At 32.1% G+C, this 18,266-nt stretch overlaps 1 protein-coding gene across 5 annotated transcripts in view; it reads right to left on the reverse strand.

The window, feature by feature from the left end:
- GRID2 (glutamate ionotropic receptor delta type subunit 2) overlaps positions 1-18,266 on the reverse strand; it is a 1,377,005-nt gene that overhangs the window by 804,792 nt on the left and 553,947 nt on the right. Inside the window, exon 1 of one of the 5 annotated variants that reach the window (XM_079920114.1) lies at positions 13,904-14,692. The exons of the other annotated variants lie outside the window; for them this stretch is intronic. The gene's annotated coding sequence lies outside the window, so the exon portion shown is untranslated. Of the gene's footprint in view, positions 1-13,903; positions 14,693-18,266 lie in introns of those variants that run through there. 5 annotated transcript variants of the gene reach the window in all.

Genomic DNA, 18,266 nt, shown 5'->3' on the forward strand with positions numbered 1-18,266 from the left:
AATTAACATATACATAGTAAATCAAATATTTATTAAAAGATACATATATTCTTCTATTTTGTTTTGGTGATACAAGAATTGAATAAGGATAGACTGAATGGGAGCACTTCTTGCTAAGTGTGAAAATCTTCTGACAGACATACAATTTGTGTTAGGTGATCCATAACTTTGTGGGTTAGCGGAATCTCAGCTGCCACCACATCTTTGCACTCCATGGCATTCTTATTCAAGGTCAAATATATTTCTTAGTCATACATTTTTTATTTGATTGAGCAATACTGAGCCATTAAAAAAAAAAGATTTCAAACCAACCCCAACTCTGCTGAAAATGAAAGCATTTGACTAGAAGTTTAAGAGAAAAAAATTTTTTTCTAGCTCTGAAAATCTAGAATTAATAGAAATCAGGATTAAAAATATCTGACTGAGATTACATTTTCTACATTAAGAGAGTTTTAAAAGTATTTTATGTTTCAATAAGTATCTTTATTGGAATAGAACTGTCCACTCTTGTGATCTTTTCCTCATGAAATCCATATTTCTTTCAAAAGGAAATAAAGAGTTCTACGAGCGCAAGGAAAAGTAGCATTTTTCACTGGTGAAAATAATTGTTAATAATTCAATCTTCCTATGTCAAAAACACACTGAAAGCCAAAGTATAGAATTAAAATAAGAAAAATGGTACAGCTACCAATGCCTGTGGGGTTCCATAGGCAATACATTTTCTCCTCTTTGAGCCTCATAGTGTTGTGGTGAGCAATATATTAATGAATGTATATAAATCCCTTAGAGCAGTGCCTGGGACATGTAAGTACTCAGTAAATGTTAGCTATATCATTATTATTATCATCATCATCATTACTATTACTAATTCCATCTGGAGAATTAATTTTATTGTATTTCCACAAAGACCTCATCATATAACACAGATCCCAAAAAGAACATTCTCGTAATTACAAAATCACCATAAAAATCATTATTTATCACTAATTCAAGATTAAAATTTCCATCCAAGTTGGTGTTACTGTCTGTGTTTTTCTACGTCTAATAAAGCAGTTATACAACATGCAGTCAAAATTGTTTATCTATAGTTGGAATAATCACACTGTGGATGATAATGAGGCTTTAATCTCAGGTTGACTTCTGCTTGACATGACACTTCACATCCATCTCTATCTGCTTCTAGTTGGCATATTCTAGGGGAATTCTAAGTAATTTTGGTATTACTCCAGTGAACACTGTTATTCAAGCAAACACGCTGTTGAAAACACACAAAGTATATTCCAAAGGTAAATGTATATTAGCTATGCTACCTTTGCCCGCTATTAGTCTGAATAATCAAGTGTTCAGTGTAATAAAAAACTGTTTTTACAGCCAATATAGCTTTATACTTTTAACACATGGAAAAGGATCAAAATATGATATGGACAAACAATAAAAAATAATTGTTTTCTTCAGATAATGGCATTTGATTGAATATATATATATACATACATATATATTATATACAATACATATAATATATATGTATTTAAGAACATGTTTTTCCTTTATAAGAACATTTTTTTAATCCCAGAAGTTTCTTCTAATGCTAAGTTAAAAAAGGCAGCCAAAAAGACCACATATTGTATGATTCCATTTATATGAAAAATGCATCATAGGAAATTCTATATAGACAGAAAGTAGACTAGTTGCTGTCCGGGGCTGGGGTACTGATGTAGGGGGAGCTAAAGAGTGACTGTTAATGATCATGGAGCTTCTTTTGGGGGTGATGAGGGTGGTCTAAAATTAGAATGTGGCAATGATTGCACACCCGTGGGAATCTAGTAAAACCATTAAATTATGTACTTCAAACAAGTGAATTTTGTATTATGCAAGTTTTATATCAATAAAGAGGTTAAAGAAACAATTTTCTTAAAAGAAATTTAATTTCAACGTTACAGAAAATAAATTCCTATCATGAAGAATGTCTAAAAAATGTCTCTAATAATGTTTAATTAGTCAAGCATTATAAGAAAATAAAATCCATTAACATCACCAATACATTTGTCTACATTACATTGTAATTACTATGTACAATTTCACTGATTTAAAAAATTGGAATTGTGATGCCACCAGTAAAACGTACTATGAAAGTTAAATATTTGGCAATATTTTCTGCTTCATGAATGGCTTAACAAAAAATTTCTATCCATAGTTCTGATCTTTCTTATGAATGCAGAAAAGCACAAATTATATGTGCCATTTGTATGTCCAAATGGAGTAGGAATAACTGTTAGTCATTAAATATTGTGGTTGTTCAGCTTCCCTCTTTGAAACTGCCTTTGCCAAAGCCAAGATGAGATAGGTGGCATGGTAATAAGTTGAGAGTTGAGAGAAATTGAGAAACCAAACAGTCATAAAGGAGGATATATGCCCCATCCTATTTCACTCCAAAGAGAACACAGACTATATATGTATAAAACCCATACACACAAGCTATATCCAGGATATGCTAATGTCTTTTCTAAACTCTCCTAATCCATTTAGTATTATGTCATTAACAAGTGCCATGCCTTGCTATTGACACAATTTTCAAAGCAAGCTAAATAACCATTGGCCCAGAGTCTGGTGTGCAGTTCTGTCCCCACACATAGAATGATTATAACAAGCATACACATAGTGCTTACCACATGCCAGGCACTGTTCTCTATGTTTTAAGTAGAATAAATAATTCACATTACATTGTGAAGTAGATTCTACTATTATGTACGTTTTGCATATAGAAAACTGAGGTTGTAAGAAGTTGAAATAACTTGCCAAACAGACAAGTAGCAGAGCCAGTTCCCAAACACTGCACTGCTCCTCCAGTGGTGCTCCAGGTTGGTCTGAACCAACTTGGTTTGAATGTGAAGATATGCAGTTCTTGAGCTTGTGAAGCTACTAGTCTACTTCCATATATATTACGTATTCAGAAATAGTTTAAATTTAGACAAATTATTCACATATTAAATTAACATTACAAATATAATGTCTTTTATTTGCATAAAAACTTTAAAAAAATTACAGTAAATCACTAGAATGTAAATGTTTTATGAATAGCAATTTTGATTATTTTATTTTCTGTATGCTAGAAGTGCCTAGAATAAATTAATTGGTGCATATTGAGTGATTAATAAACATTTATTTTATATATAAATAAAAATAATTTGCAATTTTGTACTAAAAACAACTCCATGTAATATAATACTTTAGAGTGTCATTATCATGTTTGTGTAGGCACCTTAGCATTTGTATACATGCATACTTTTTTTTTTTTCACTTTTGAAACTGTGGAGCAATAATACATTTTTTCTAACATCTTTTGTGGGGGACTAAGGTCAAATAAAAGCCTTTGTGAAACAAGAACCAGGTACCTTCAATGTAGTGCATCATGTTTGACTATCAGGAAAAAAAGGACAAGAAATAAAGAAAGGCATAAAACACAATCTGAAGAGACAAAGCAGGCATCAGCACCAAGGATGCTGGAACTGTTACACTGGGTTATAAAACTACTATGACCAATATGCTAAGGGGTCTAATGGATAAAGTAGGCAACATGCAAGAATACATGGGCAATATAAGCAAAGAAATGGAAAACCTACGAAAGAACCAAAGTGAAATGGTAGAGAAAAAAAAAAAAAAAAAACTATAACAGAAATGAAGAATGCCTTTGATGGGCTTTTTAGTAGATTTGACACGGCTGAAAAAAACTGTCTGAACTTGAGGATATATCAATAGAATCCTCAAAAACCACAAGCAAAGAGAACAAAAACTGAAAAAGGTGGGGTGGGGAGGGGGGAAACAAAAGAACAGAATACCAGAGATCCAGGAAACTCAGATCCAGGACTACAGAAAGGATACATGTCAAACACACTACACCTAGGCATATCATTTTCAAACTGTAGGAAAATCAAAGATACAGAAAAAACTTGAAAGAAGCCAGAGGAAAAAATACCCCACCTATAGAGGCAAAAAGGTAAGAATTATATACAACTTTTCCTCAGAAATCGTACAAATGAGAAGAAAAGAGGGGAGTAAAATATTTAAAGTGCTGAGAGAAAAAACAGACATGGAATTTCTACCCTGAGAAATTATCCTTCAAAAATAAAGGAGAAATAAATAGACAAACAAAAATCTAGGAAATGTGTTGCCTATAGACCTGCCATGCAAAAGATGTTAGAAGAAGATCTTAACAGAAAAGGAAAATGAAATAGGTCAGAAAGTTGGATCTACATAAAGAAAGAAAGAACAGTGAAGAAGGACTAAGTGAAGGTAAAATGAAAACCATTTACTTTTCTTATTCTTAATTGATTTAACAGATAACACTTTGTTCAAAATAATAGCAACAATGTATTAATATAAATGCACACATGTGTGTATATGTATGTAAAAATGAATAACAGTAATGATACAAGAAACAGAAGGGAGAAATTAGGATTATTTGGTTATTGTAAGATATTTCCATTACTGTAAAGTGGAATAGTGTTACTTAAAAGTGGACTTGGATTAGCTGTAAATGTATACTGCAAACTCTAAGGCAACCACTAAAAAAAGTAAAAAATAAACATAATGATATGCTGATAAGCAAGGAGCAAAAATGGAATCATATGAAATACTCAGTTAAAACCACAAATGGTAGAAAAAGTGTGGAGACAAAAATAAGAACAAAGAAAAAGGGTACAAACAGAAAACAGTAATGAATGTAGTAGATATTAATCCAACTATATCAATAGTTACTTTAAACATCAATGGTCTAAAAGCATCAATTAAAAGATAGATAGGTATGCCAAGAGTGGATTTAAAAACCAAACCCAACTCTACACTGTCTACAAGTAACACAATTAAAATACAAAAATACATATAGATGAAGAGTTAAATGGTAACACTAATCAAAAGAAAGCACAAATAGCTATATTCATTTTATACAGAGCCAACTTCAAAGCAAGGAAATTTGTAAGGGATAAAGACAGGCATTCATAATGATAAAGTGGACAACAGTTCAAGAAAACATAACAATCCTTAACATGCATAAATCTAACAATAGAGTGTGAAACTATGTGAAGAAAAAACTAAGAATTGCATGGAGGAATAGATGAATCCACTATCATAACTGGAGACTTCATCACCCCTCCCTCAGAAATAAAATCTATAAGTCAGAAAATCAGTAAGGTCAAAGTTGAACTCAACAACACCATCAATTAACTGGCTATAATTCACATTCTTGGACTACTTCATCCACCAATAGCAAAATATTCATTCTTTTCAAACTCACATGGAAATACTCCAAGAAAGATCACATTCTGAGCCATAAAGCATATTTCAGTAAATTTATAAAAAAAAATCATACAATGTCTTCTCTCAGAATACAATGAAATTAAACTACAAACAAATAACAGAGAGAAAACTGGAAAACCTCAAAATACATGGGAATTAAATGACATACCTCTACATACCACATGGGTCAAAGAAGAAATTTCAAGAGAAATTTTAAGATATTTTGAACTAAATGAAAATAAAAACACAACTTTTCAAAATTTGTGGGAAAAACAAAAGCATTACTTAGAGGGAAATATACAACATTGATTGTATGTTAGAAAAGAAGATCTGAAATCAATAATTTAAGTTTCCACCTTAGGAAAGTAGAAAAAGAGAGCAAATTAAATCCAAAGTAAGCAGGATAAAAATAATAAGACTTACAGTAGAACTCAGTGAAATTTAAAACAGGAAATCAGTTGAAAAGAATCAACAAAACCAAAAGCTGGTTCTTTGAAAAGATCAATAAAAGTGCTACCTCTAGATATGATAACTAATAAAAATGAAAGAGGGACAAATATGACTGATGTCAAAAATGAAAGCAGGGAGAACTATCACTATAGAGTCCATAGATGTTAAAAGGATAAAAAAGGAATACTACATCAAGCTACTATGTCAACTCTATGCCAACAAATTGGATAACTAGATAATGGTTCAATTCCTTGAAAGATAAAATTTGCCAAAACTTACACAAGAAGAAAGAGACAATCTGAATAGGGCTGTAGCTATTAAAGAAATTGAATCAGTAATTAATAACCTCCAAAACAGCACCAGGCCTAGATGGGTTCACTGGTGAATTCTACCGAACAATTAAGGAAGAATTTATATCAATGCTCTACCATCTCTTTCAGAGGATAGAAGCAGAGGGAATGCTTCCAAACTCATTCTGTGAGGCCAGAATTATCATAATACCAAATCTAGACAAAGTCATTACAAGAAAACTACAGACCGGTATCTCTAATGAACATAGATGCAGAAATCCTCAACAAAATATTAGCAAATTGAATCTAAAAATGTATAAAAAGAATTATACGTATCATCAAGTATGATTTATGCCAGTTATGTAAGGCTGTTTCAATATTCAATATTCAATTAACATAATTCAAGACATCATTAGGCTCAAAAAGAAAAAAAATGGCATGATCAATATCAGTAGATACAGAAAAAAGCATTTGACAAAATCCGTCACTCATTCATGATAAAAACTCTCAGTAAACTAGGAATAAAGGGGAACTTCTTCAACTTGATAAAGATTATCTACAAAATCCTACAGTTAACATCAAACTTAATGGTGCAAAACTTGAAGCTCTCCCACTACGACCAGGTACAAGGCAAGGATGTCCTCTTTCACCAGCCATTTTCAACAGTGTATTGAAAGTTCTAGCTAATGCAATAGGACAGGAAAAGAAAATGGAAGGTATATAGATTGGGAAGGAAGAAATAAAACTCTTTGTTTGCAGATGACATGATCATACATATAGAAAATCACAAAGAATGAACCAAAGAAACTTCTGGAATTATAAGTGATTATAGCAATATTGCAGAGTAAAAGATTATTATGTAGAAATCAATCATGTTCTTATATACCCACAATGAACAAGTGGAATTTGAAATTAATAATACAATACCATTAAAATTAGCACCTGCCAAATGAAATACATATCTAACAAAATATGTACATCTATATGAGAAGAACTATAAAAATTTGATGAAAATCTGATAAAAACTAAATAAATGGAGATACTCCATGTTCATAGACAGAGAGACTCAATATTGTCAAGACGTCAGTTTCTCCCACTTTTATCTCAAGTTTTAATGCAATCCCAATCAAAACTCCAAGAAGTTATTTTATGACAATAAACAAACTGATCCTAAAGTGTATATGGAGAGACAAAAGACCCAGAATGGCCAACACAATATTGAAGGACAAGGACAAAGTTGGAGGACTGATGCTACACACTTCAAGACATACTATAAAGCTACACAAATCAAGACAGTGTGGTATTGGTGAAAAAATAGAAAATTGATCAATGTAACAGAATAGAGAGCCCAGAAAAAGACTCACATGAATACAATCAACTGATCTTTGACAAAGGAACAGATGCAGTACAATACAGCAATGACTGTTTTTTCAATAAATGGTGCTGATCCTACTGGACATACCCATGCAGAAAAGAAATAATAAATCTACACAAAGACTTAACACCCTTCACAAAAATTAACTCAAAATGGATCACAGACCTAAATGTAAAATGCAAAACTATAAATTCCTAGAAGAAAACATAAAAAAAAAGAAACTAGATGACCTTGGCTATAGCAATGACTTTCAAACGTACAACACCGAAGTCATGATACATGAAAGAAATAATTGATATACTGGATTTAATTAAAATTTAAAATTTCAGCTTCAAGAAAGACATTGTCAAGCAAATGAGCAGAAAAGCTGCAGTATGGGAGAAAATATTTGCAAAAGACACATCTGATAAAGGACTTGTATCCAAAATACACAATGAATGATTAAAACTCAACAATAAGAAAATGAACAACCTGACTCAAAAATGAGTGAAAGACCTTAACGGACACCTCAGCAAAGAAGTGATACAAACAGTAAATAAGCACATGAGATCATATGCCATCAGAGAAATGCAAACTAAAACAACGAGCTATCATGACACATCTATTAGAATAGCCAAAATTCATAACACTGACAACAATAAATGCTGGCGAGGATGCAGAGCAAGAGGAACACTCATTCATTGTTGGTGGGAATGCAAAATAGTATAGCCACATTGGAAGACAGTTTGGTAGTCTCCTCAAAACAAAACATACTCTTACCATATGATTTTCTTAAGGATCCAATATGACTGGTAGGGAATTGGAGTAAGACAGCTGAAAGCCAAGGAATGCTAAGGATTGATGACTACCACCAGAAACTAGGAAGAGGAAAGAATTCTCTCCACTGTGTTTCAGAGGGAGCATAGCCCTGCTTACATCTTGATTTTTTACTTTTAGCCTCCAGAACTATAAGACAATCAATTTTTGTTGTTTCAAGCAACCCAATGTGTGGTACTCCATTACAGCAGTCTTAGAAAATGAATACACTCAAGTGCAGGATTTACTGAATTAGAAAATAAAACACAATGGCAAGAACAGCCCAAAACACGAGGAGTCCAAAATGGGCAGGGGAGAGAGAGAGAGAATCCTGCTTGGTTTGTTCGAAGATTGTACTATACACAGAGTATGACACCGAGTTATGCTTAGCTAGTCTTTTCCATCACTGATTTCATAATTATCCACAACTTTCTTCAAAAATGTACCAATCACATCTTAATAAAATTGTACAAGACTATGGAACTTTCTTGCAGAAGCAGAAAAAAGATTACAGAGTCAAGAAGCACAAATACAGTATAATATGTTTATGCATAAACAATGTGAGTTAGTGTAATAATCTAAAATCATTCGTGTTTGGATTGTAATTTCTGAACATGTTTAAGAAAGTAGAATAATGTAATTGAGAAAGGTACATTAACTCTCCCGAAAATCCTAAGATCACAAACCTAAGGAATAATTTTTAAATCAATAATATGGCATTTCCAGAAGCATATCTGCCCCCTAAATAAATGTAAATTGGTAATTTACCTATTACAGCAAAAACTTTACATGGGATCACAAAGTAAAACTAAAGTCTATGATATATAAAAAGTAAATAGCAAAAAAGAACTATTAAAAGAATGGGCAAAGGTAAATAGGAAAGAAAGGAATTATAATATCAGTTGCAAATAATTTTCAATTTATAACGAACGGTATTAAATGAAGCAAAAATATAGTTTTAATGTAAAAATGTGTAAGACATAATAGAGCTCTAATAGCATAAATTTCAGAAGATTCAAGAAGAATATAGAATAATAATTATGATATATTGTCACCAATGAATGAAGAAGTACATAGAAGAGGAAGTACATAACAGATGAAATTGATAAAAGTATGTATAATATAAGTCATTGCATATACTTAAGTAAATGAGAATATAAAGAATATAAAAATAGTAATATAAATTAAAATAAAATTATAATTATAGGACATATATAAAAAGTTTTCTTCTCAAGGGTCCCTGAAATAATCACAAAAAAGGCCATATATTAGGCTACAAAAAACTCCAATAGATTACTATTTTTTTAAATTACCTAAGCACAATTCAATACAATTGGAAATTGACAGAACTGGAAAACAAAGAGCTCCTACAACCTGGGTATTAAGAAATACTCTAAGAGAACAGAAGTGTGGTCGCCAAGGGGGTGGAGTGGGTAGGGATGGATTAGGAGTTTGGGATTAGCAGATACAACCTATTATATATAGAATGGATAAACAACAAGGTCCTACTGTATAGCACAGGGAACTCTATTCAATATCCTGTGATAAACCATAATGGAAAAGAATAAGAAGAATTTATACATATGTATAACTGAATCACTTTGCTATACAGCAGAAATTAACACTATACAGTAGATCAATTACACTTCAATAAAATAAATTTTAAAAAAAGAAAGAAATACTCTAAGGGAAGTCTTCAAAGAGGAAATTAAATGCTGCAGACTTTTTGATAAATAACAATGATAACAGCAATCTAAACATCACATCTCAGAACCTCTAGGGTATACCTAAAGCAGTGCTTAGAGATAAACCAAAATCTTATGTATATTAATAAGAAAAATAAAAATAAGGAAATTAGGTTGTCCATTCAAAATGAAAACATGACAAATATACATAAAATAAATGAATTAGTAAAGATAAAGCACATTGATAAATTAGAAATCAGAAAACTAGCAGAATAAATTCGAAGCTAATTTTTAAAAACAAAAACCCATAAAATTCTAAAATACTGACAGCTAACAATAAAAATATAGAGAAAGCACAAATAAACAAAATAAGAAATAGTAATGAGAAATTTTAAGAAGAAAAATAGTGTAACTACATGTGGTGATGGACGTTAACTAATCTTATTGTGGTGATCATTTCACAATATATAAAAATATTGAATCATATTGTTGTACACCTGAAACTAATATAATGTTATATATCAATTCTATCTCAGTTCAAAGAAAAGAAATAGTAATGAGGAAGTAAGCACATACAAAGAAAATTATAAAAATAGTAAAATATGTTTTGTTCAAGTTCATGAAAATACATTTGAAAACTTAGGAGAAACAAGATATTTCTAGAAAAACAGAACAAACATTAGGATATACAGAAAATTCTAAGCACTAATTACCAGTGAAGAAACAGAAAACTTTGAGATTTTCTCCCCCACCCTCAAATCTACAATAACAATAACAACAGTAATTGATCAGGTCCAGAAAATTCCATATGGGAATTCACTAAAAATTTAATAAAGAGATCATTTAATGACAATTCAACTACTTATGAAAATGTTACATTTTAATATCTTTAATTTCTTTTTATTCACCAAAGTTAATTTTATTAAACAGGCACAACATTGATACCATCAACTGATAAAGAATGCACATAAAGATAAATAATAAGGATTCTAAATTATGAGTATTATTCAAAAATCCCAAATCAAATATTGACAAACATAAATCAGTAACTCATTAAATAGATGAACAAATGGGGTTTATTCCAAATAGGCAAGGACAGTTTTGTAGTAGAAGACTGCTTGCTAAAACTCATCATCATATAAAACAAACAAACAAATATGGCCATCTCTTCAGATTGTAAAGGCATCTACCAAAAATTACCATCCTTCTGGATTAAATTTATAAATAAAATAAAATTAGATGGATATATTATCAACACAGGAAAATATATCTGTCTCAACCTAAAAGTCAACATTATGCTTAGTGGGGAAAGAGAAACATTCCTCCTCAAAACAGGAAGAAATAAGTACTCTAACCACTAGCAATCCATTTTCATCTAAAGGCACTGGCCAGTTAGAAACCAAAATTAGAGATGTGAAAATTGGTAAGTAGGAGATAACAGGATTATTCATAAATGATGTGTTCAAAAACCTGGAAATCACAAAAGATTCACTGAAAACCTACTCTAGACAATTAGCAAATCAGTAGGATTGAATGGTACAAGATGTATCAAAATTATCAAACTATAATTTTCACAGAATATGAAAAACAAGCAGTGTATATATATATATATATATATATATATATATATATGACAAAACAATTACAATAGCAATGCCAGCAACCATCACAAACATTTTATTTGTCATAAATAAAATACCTAAAAATTTACAAGAAAATTTCAATATCTATACTAGAGAAAGTTGAAATGCTCAGAAGAAGACTAATAAATGGCAAGGTGTACCCTCTTCTTGGGTTTGAACAATCAAGTTTATAAGGATATGAAATTTCCCTAAATCTATATAAATTTGATGCAATTTTAATGTCAATAGCATTCTTATTTTTTGAGGTGAACAAACTAATTTCAAGTTTATGATGGAAAATTACAGAAACTCCAGATAACCTTTGGGAATTTAATAAATGATAAAGTTAAGGAAAAGTTAGCGTATTCAATAAATTATGCTGGAACACTTTCATTGTCATCTGGAAATAAAGACAAATACTATCTGTCATTCACAGTTTATATGAACAAATTCCAAATTGATAAAATATTTAAATGTTAAAAATAAAAAATTTTAAAGTGAAAAATTGAACAGAATTAGCAAAATTGATAATTATTTTTGGAATACGTTAAGCCTTGTAAGTATAACACAAAATGCCAAACAAAATAAATTTTTAAAAATTCTTGAATGGTAAAACTCATCATAATAAAGATAAAGGGAAAGATCACATAGGATCAGATATTTGTAACTCATAGAGATCTACTCTCCCTAGTGAAGAAAGTTTGTTTACAAATCACAAGAAAAGGAACACAATGAAATATATGAGTAAAGAACATGAATTGTTCATAGAAAATACAATACATAGATGCTCAGCACCATTTAAAACAGAAACATTTTCACTTACCAGGTTGATAAAGATCTAAACATTTGTTGTTCTTAATGAATATGTAGGAAAACAAGTGTTGTCAAAGATTGCTGGGTTAAGTACACATTGGTACAACCCCTCTGGAGGGCAATTTGTCAATAGATCAATGATATGAATGCATTTACCCTTGATCCAGGAATCACACTTTTAAAAGTTTATCCTCTACTTTGTTGAACATACGTGAAAGGACATATGCACACAACATTTCACTTAATCACTGTTTTCAGTAGAAAAAGACTGGGTAAATCTTATTTGTCTATCAATAGTGCGAAGGTTAAATAAATTACCCATGCAATGGAATAGTATGCAGCCATAAAGAGACTATGGAACTCTTCAAGAATAAAGGAATGTTATCCAAAACACACTAAGTACTTGAAGCAAAGTGCAATATAATACGTGTAGTATGAATCAATTTGAATAAAAGGGATAGGAGATTAGGATTTGCTTGCCTATCTCTACAAAAAGAAGTGGATGATTTGGCTGCAGCGGTAGGTAGAAAACAAATCACTGGGCTTCATGCTTTTTAAAATATGAATATGCGAATACACTATATATTTAAAAGATAAAACACATTTTTCTGTTTCTATTTTTTGGAGAAGTATTTTACAAGGCACACCATAAAATCTATAGCTGTAAATTTCCTTTCACTTGGTGAGCTTAGATATCTAACAGTTTAAAAACTTAGTAATAATTCTGTTCCAGTGATGAAAACCATGGGAATAATCAAAAGAGTACAGAAAACGTTGGAAAATATTAACCTATCTCCATAATGGTAAAATCCATAGACTATATATACCTCTAATAATGCGGTTCTAGTTTTTATCTGCAAAAAGAGGTAAGAAAATGAGGGAGCATCCAGAGAAAACTGTTTAAACAGTAAAGCAGTTCATTTTAGAAGAATAGAGAAAAATACTTAGGATTTTATACTAGGAAATGAAAAAATTCCAAGTGAATAGGAACAAAATCTATAAAAACATGATCAGTTTAAATAACTGAATATGGATTTGCCAAGTAATTCTCAAAACAGTAGAATGGGGGCATTCCTTAATTGAAATACAATTAGGTACCAGAGTTTAAAAAAAGAAAAGAAAAACAGTATAATTTACCCAGAAGGCAATGTTTTACTAGTATACATTACTTCAAATGATGTCAACATTATAAAACTTAAGTAAATTATCAAAGGTTTATATAAACAGAGGAAATCAGAACCAAAATCAAGGACCAACTTTTGAGGCCAATGATTAGGAAGACAAACATATTTTACTGCCATGCTTGCTTGGTGCCACGTTCACAGGAAGCATGCTAGGAAAAATTATCTGCGACTAACCCTGTTTCTTCAGGGACTGGAGCAGGAAAACTGCCCATGTCCCAGTTGTGCAACTAATGAAGCACCAGGAGTGAAGAAATACTAATTATCAAAACTGGACTGAAAAGAATCACGTATCTAAGTCAACATGCCTTGATATTTTGATATTTCTCTTCAAACAAAAGCACTCATAGGATTCTAATATATCACCTTAGTACATAAATCCTCCATAATTTACACTGACCTTGCTAGTGGAAACATATTCTTTGTTGTTTTTGTCCAAGATTTACTTTGCTCTGTCAGTTGGAGAATCGATTCAGGTCAGGGAGAAAACCTCCAAATACCTATTGTGAGCCAACAGTCAAAAATTAGACCACCTGGTGTGTGAATGCCAGAGGACAAAACACTTTTTTGCTTTTTCAGAAAACTCAGTAGAAGGTGCGATGCAGAATAAGTCTTTCAAAATAAATGATTAGTTTCCCAAACATGTGCAGCTGGTCAGAGCAAAAGAGAACAAATCCAAAAGCCAACCTCTGCTACATCTTTATTGACTTGTCTTTCCTTTCTCAAATCGTCATACAAAAATAGGCATTTCTTTTGCCCTAAACATACATTGCCATTCCCTCTGTGAGAACAGCTCAAGACAAATGGGTTGGTGGAGGGAGATGGCCAGTTGTAGGTTCAGCATTAGGATGTTTATCTGAAGTTGACTGATCTCATTAGATCCTGAAGAGTATCAGATAGAAAAACCTTTAGGAGATAGTTCCTCTTCACTTCATGCTCACGGACACAAAGAATAACAAGCCTTAGTGCACAACTACACTAACATTAATTATTTCAGCTGCAATATTTTGGATGCTAGCAGGTTTCTGAACAGTTTCCACCTCCCTAGACAGATATTTGACCTCAGTAGAGGTTTCAGAAGAGTGTGCCAGGGACAGAAAGGTTACCAATTCTACCTGAAAGAATCCATCACTTCCAAACTAGATCATTGCTAAAGCAATTACTTTTTCTATTTTTTCCAATTTCTTATCTCAGCAGAGTCGCATTTAGCTCCCTATCAGAACTCTGTCAATTCTCCTGCTGGAAAAGAGCCAATCATAAACTAAAATTCAGTCACTTCTGAAGTAGTAAAGCCTATTTTACCTTCTCATTCAGTAATCATTTTGCTAAAATGTTATGCTCTATTTTCATATTTGCGCCTAATATTTAGATAGATATTCAATAATTATTAATTCAAAAATTAGTTTTATTTAATTGAGACCATCCAAAGTATTTAAGTTACTCCACAAATCCCCTCCCTCTTTCACACACACCACTATTTTCTTTGTCTAACTATATAACAATGATATCTCCAGATCTTTCCAGTGGTCCTCTCATATGTCACGTGCTCACAGGACTGATATTGTTATCTGAGAAAAGGCATATCAAACTCACATGTCCTCCCCCTGCCACACATAAACACCCACACAGCATGTTTAGTAATGAGTTGTTTGGAATGAATGCGTTCCTTCCTGGAAAATGTATTCATATGTATATATAAAATCTCATATCAGTTCCAGATTAGAAAGTGAAGTCATTTACTTTCCAGCTGATTCATGTACACCTAGAATAAGTGACAGAATAAATCTGAAGGTTAAATCCAGCAGGTTTCATTCTCTTGTGATAGCTCCCTTTGTGTTCTTAAAGGTTTTATTAATTAATCATAGTTCAATTTGCAAAAGAAATTATTTTGATTTGGGTAACTGTCAAAGAAAATAACATGCTCATATAGTCTCTCTCTCTCTATATATATATTTTGTGTGTGTGTGTGTGTGTGTGGTACGCGGGCCTCTCACTGTTGCGGCCTCTCCTGTTGCGGAGCACAGGCTCTGGACACGCAGGCTCAGAGGCCATGGCTCACAGGCCCAGCCGCTCTGTAACATGTGGATCTTCCCCGGACCGGGGCACGAACCCGTGTCCCCTGCATCGGCAGGCGGACTCCCAACCACTGTGCCACCAGGGAAGCCCCTATAATGTTTTTTATTACCTAAAAAATTAAAAGTGTTAACTCTAGGCAATATATCTTTCATATATCACCCTTTGGACCACATATGAGCTGTAGTTTTTCTTCACCATAAGCTATACCCTAATCTGGATGTGATAAATGAGTTTAAATAAAACTTTCTTATACATAAAAAGTAGAGGGGAAAAAAAGGAAAAAAAAAAGAGAAAAAAATCTGTAATTCTTATATTCTAAAATCAGCTATAGAAATCATACATATATTTACCTTAGAATTCCAGATTTAAAATAGAAAAATAGTATAAAAGTAATCTTTCCATAATCTTAGTAATCCTTGTCCTGCATTTATATAATATATTATACTCACTAAAATATAGCTGTATTTTAAAATGAAGAAGATACTTAGATTAAAGCATATTAGAAACCATCTATTACACACAAAGTTACAAAAGTGCATATTAAAACTATACTGACACATGATTTTACCTACCAAATTGGCAAAAATAAAAATGATAAAATGCAGTATTTATTTACAAGGGTGCGGTAAAACATACATTTTCACTGCAGGTAGGTGTATTAGTTGCTGCATTCTTTTTTTTTTTTTTTGCGTTACGCAGGCCTCTCACTGTTGTGGCCTCTCCCGCTGCGGAGCACAGCCTGCGGACGCGCAGGCTCAGTGGCCATGGCTCACGAGCCCAGCCGCTCCGCGGCATGTGGGATCTTCCCGGGCCAAGGCACGAACCCGTGTCCCCTGCATCGGCAGGCAGACTCTCAACCACTGCGCCACCAGGGAAGCCCAGTTGCTGCATTCTTTTTGCAAAAAATTTATTAAGTCATGAACGTATTTATACACTAACTCAGCAATTCCACTCTCAGGAAACAATTTTAAGGTAATTCCCAACAATAGAGAGACATGCTCAATTTATGACACATCTATACGGTGTAATGCTATTTGGAGATTTAAAAATCATGTTTCAGAAGCATGTTTGATGGCATGGAAAAATACTGACAATATAATGTTAAATGATTTTTTTACAAAAGGTAATTAAACTGAACAAAGAGCATGAGTTTCATTTTATTATCACACTGGAAGTAATCAACCAAAAACATAGCTCATCCGATAAAATTGTAAAAGATTGCTGATAAATACGATGTGGAAGGCAGCCTTTCTAATGCATCCTTTATAGTGTTAATAATGTTTTGGAAAATGTTCTGCATTGACTACATCACACACACACACACACACACACACACACACACACACACACACACCCACCCACACACACACACCCTAAAGAATACCTGAAGTCTCTGTACATTCATAAAGCAGTTTTTCATAAATTCATATATCTTCTCAGAAAGTAGACATTTGTTCATACTTTCTAACTTATCTTAAAGTTAAATCATGAGATATATTCAGTTGTTGAAAAAATATAAATCTGAGACTTTAGAATTTCACTTTTTAATAGTACAAATCCTTTCATATTGTAGCTTTACTATTCCACAGGGAACATTCACGTTATTGTTCTACAAAATGGGAAACTAGCAATTCCGATTTTATTTCAGCCATTATCACACACTTCATGATTTCTAGGTAAGGAGGAGCATTTCATACTTTGTTAAAAACCCTACCTTTAATAAATATTTCTTTCATATTAGTACACAAAAACTCATAAATATTGGGCTTACATATAAAACACAAATGCTGACAAGAGGATAAGGTCCATTTTAATTTCTTTTTTTTTTGTATAGTTCCCATATTTGCAACAATTAGCTGGAGTTTAATACTTATGTGCATTTTGATTCATTTTACCAGAGTGTGAAACTACTAATCACAGAAAACACCTAATTTTTTTGCTACGTCCTCCTCAAACATCTTTCTGTGCTATTGAATACCTACTGAAAGTATTAAAATGTCACAAATATACAAGGTAATAGTTTCAAAAACTACTGATATATTTTGGTGTCTCTAAATCCTTCTATCTCTGACATTCACAATGTTTCAGCTATACTATTTTTCAGTGGAATAGTGAGTCTCCAGGCAATGGTTCTCATATTATAGTCCCCAGATCAGTAGTACTGGGAGCTTAATAGAAATGAAAATTATTGGGCTCCATACAGACATATTGTTTCAAAAATGATGGGATGTGACCCAGAAACCTGTCCTTCAGATGATTCTGCAGGTCTTTCAGGTGATTCTGATGAGTGTTCAATTTTGAGAACCTTAGCTCTAAAGTATACAAAGTTGTGGGATTTACTATGTCCAACTCATGTATGGTCTTTCCTTTGTAGATAGTAGTTTATGTGTCGAAGATGAGAGAGTATCCAGTGTTGGATACAACTAGTTAAAGCCAAGATTACTGAGTCTTATATAGTAGAATTTGCATAGTAGTATAAGCAAAGCATTGGAGTTTATATCAAAGAGTGTTAAAACAAACAACTTAAATAACAGGTATCACTAGAATTCTCTTTTTGAAAAAAAGGATTTAGGAAAACACTTGGATAAGTTACTTGAGAAGAAGATGAAATCCTGAGGATATATTCTGAAAGAGACAAGAAAAAATAGATAAAATAATCCATATGAAAATATAAAGTAATTTTAGGC

The sequence above is a fragment of the Stenella coeruleoalba genome, assembly GCF_951394435.1.
Source record: "Stenella coeruleoalba genome assembly, chromosome: 4".
In the NCBI taxonomy this organism is placed as follows: Eukaryota; Metazoa; Chordata; class Mammalia; order Artiodactyla; family Delphinidae; genus Stenella; species Stenella coeruleoalba.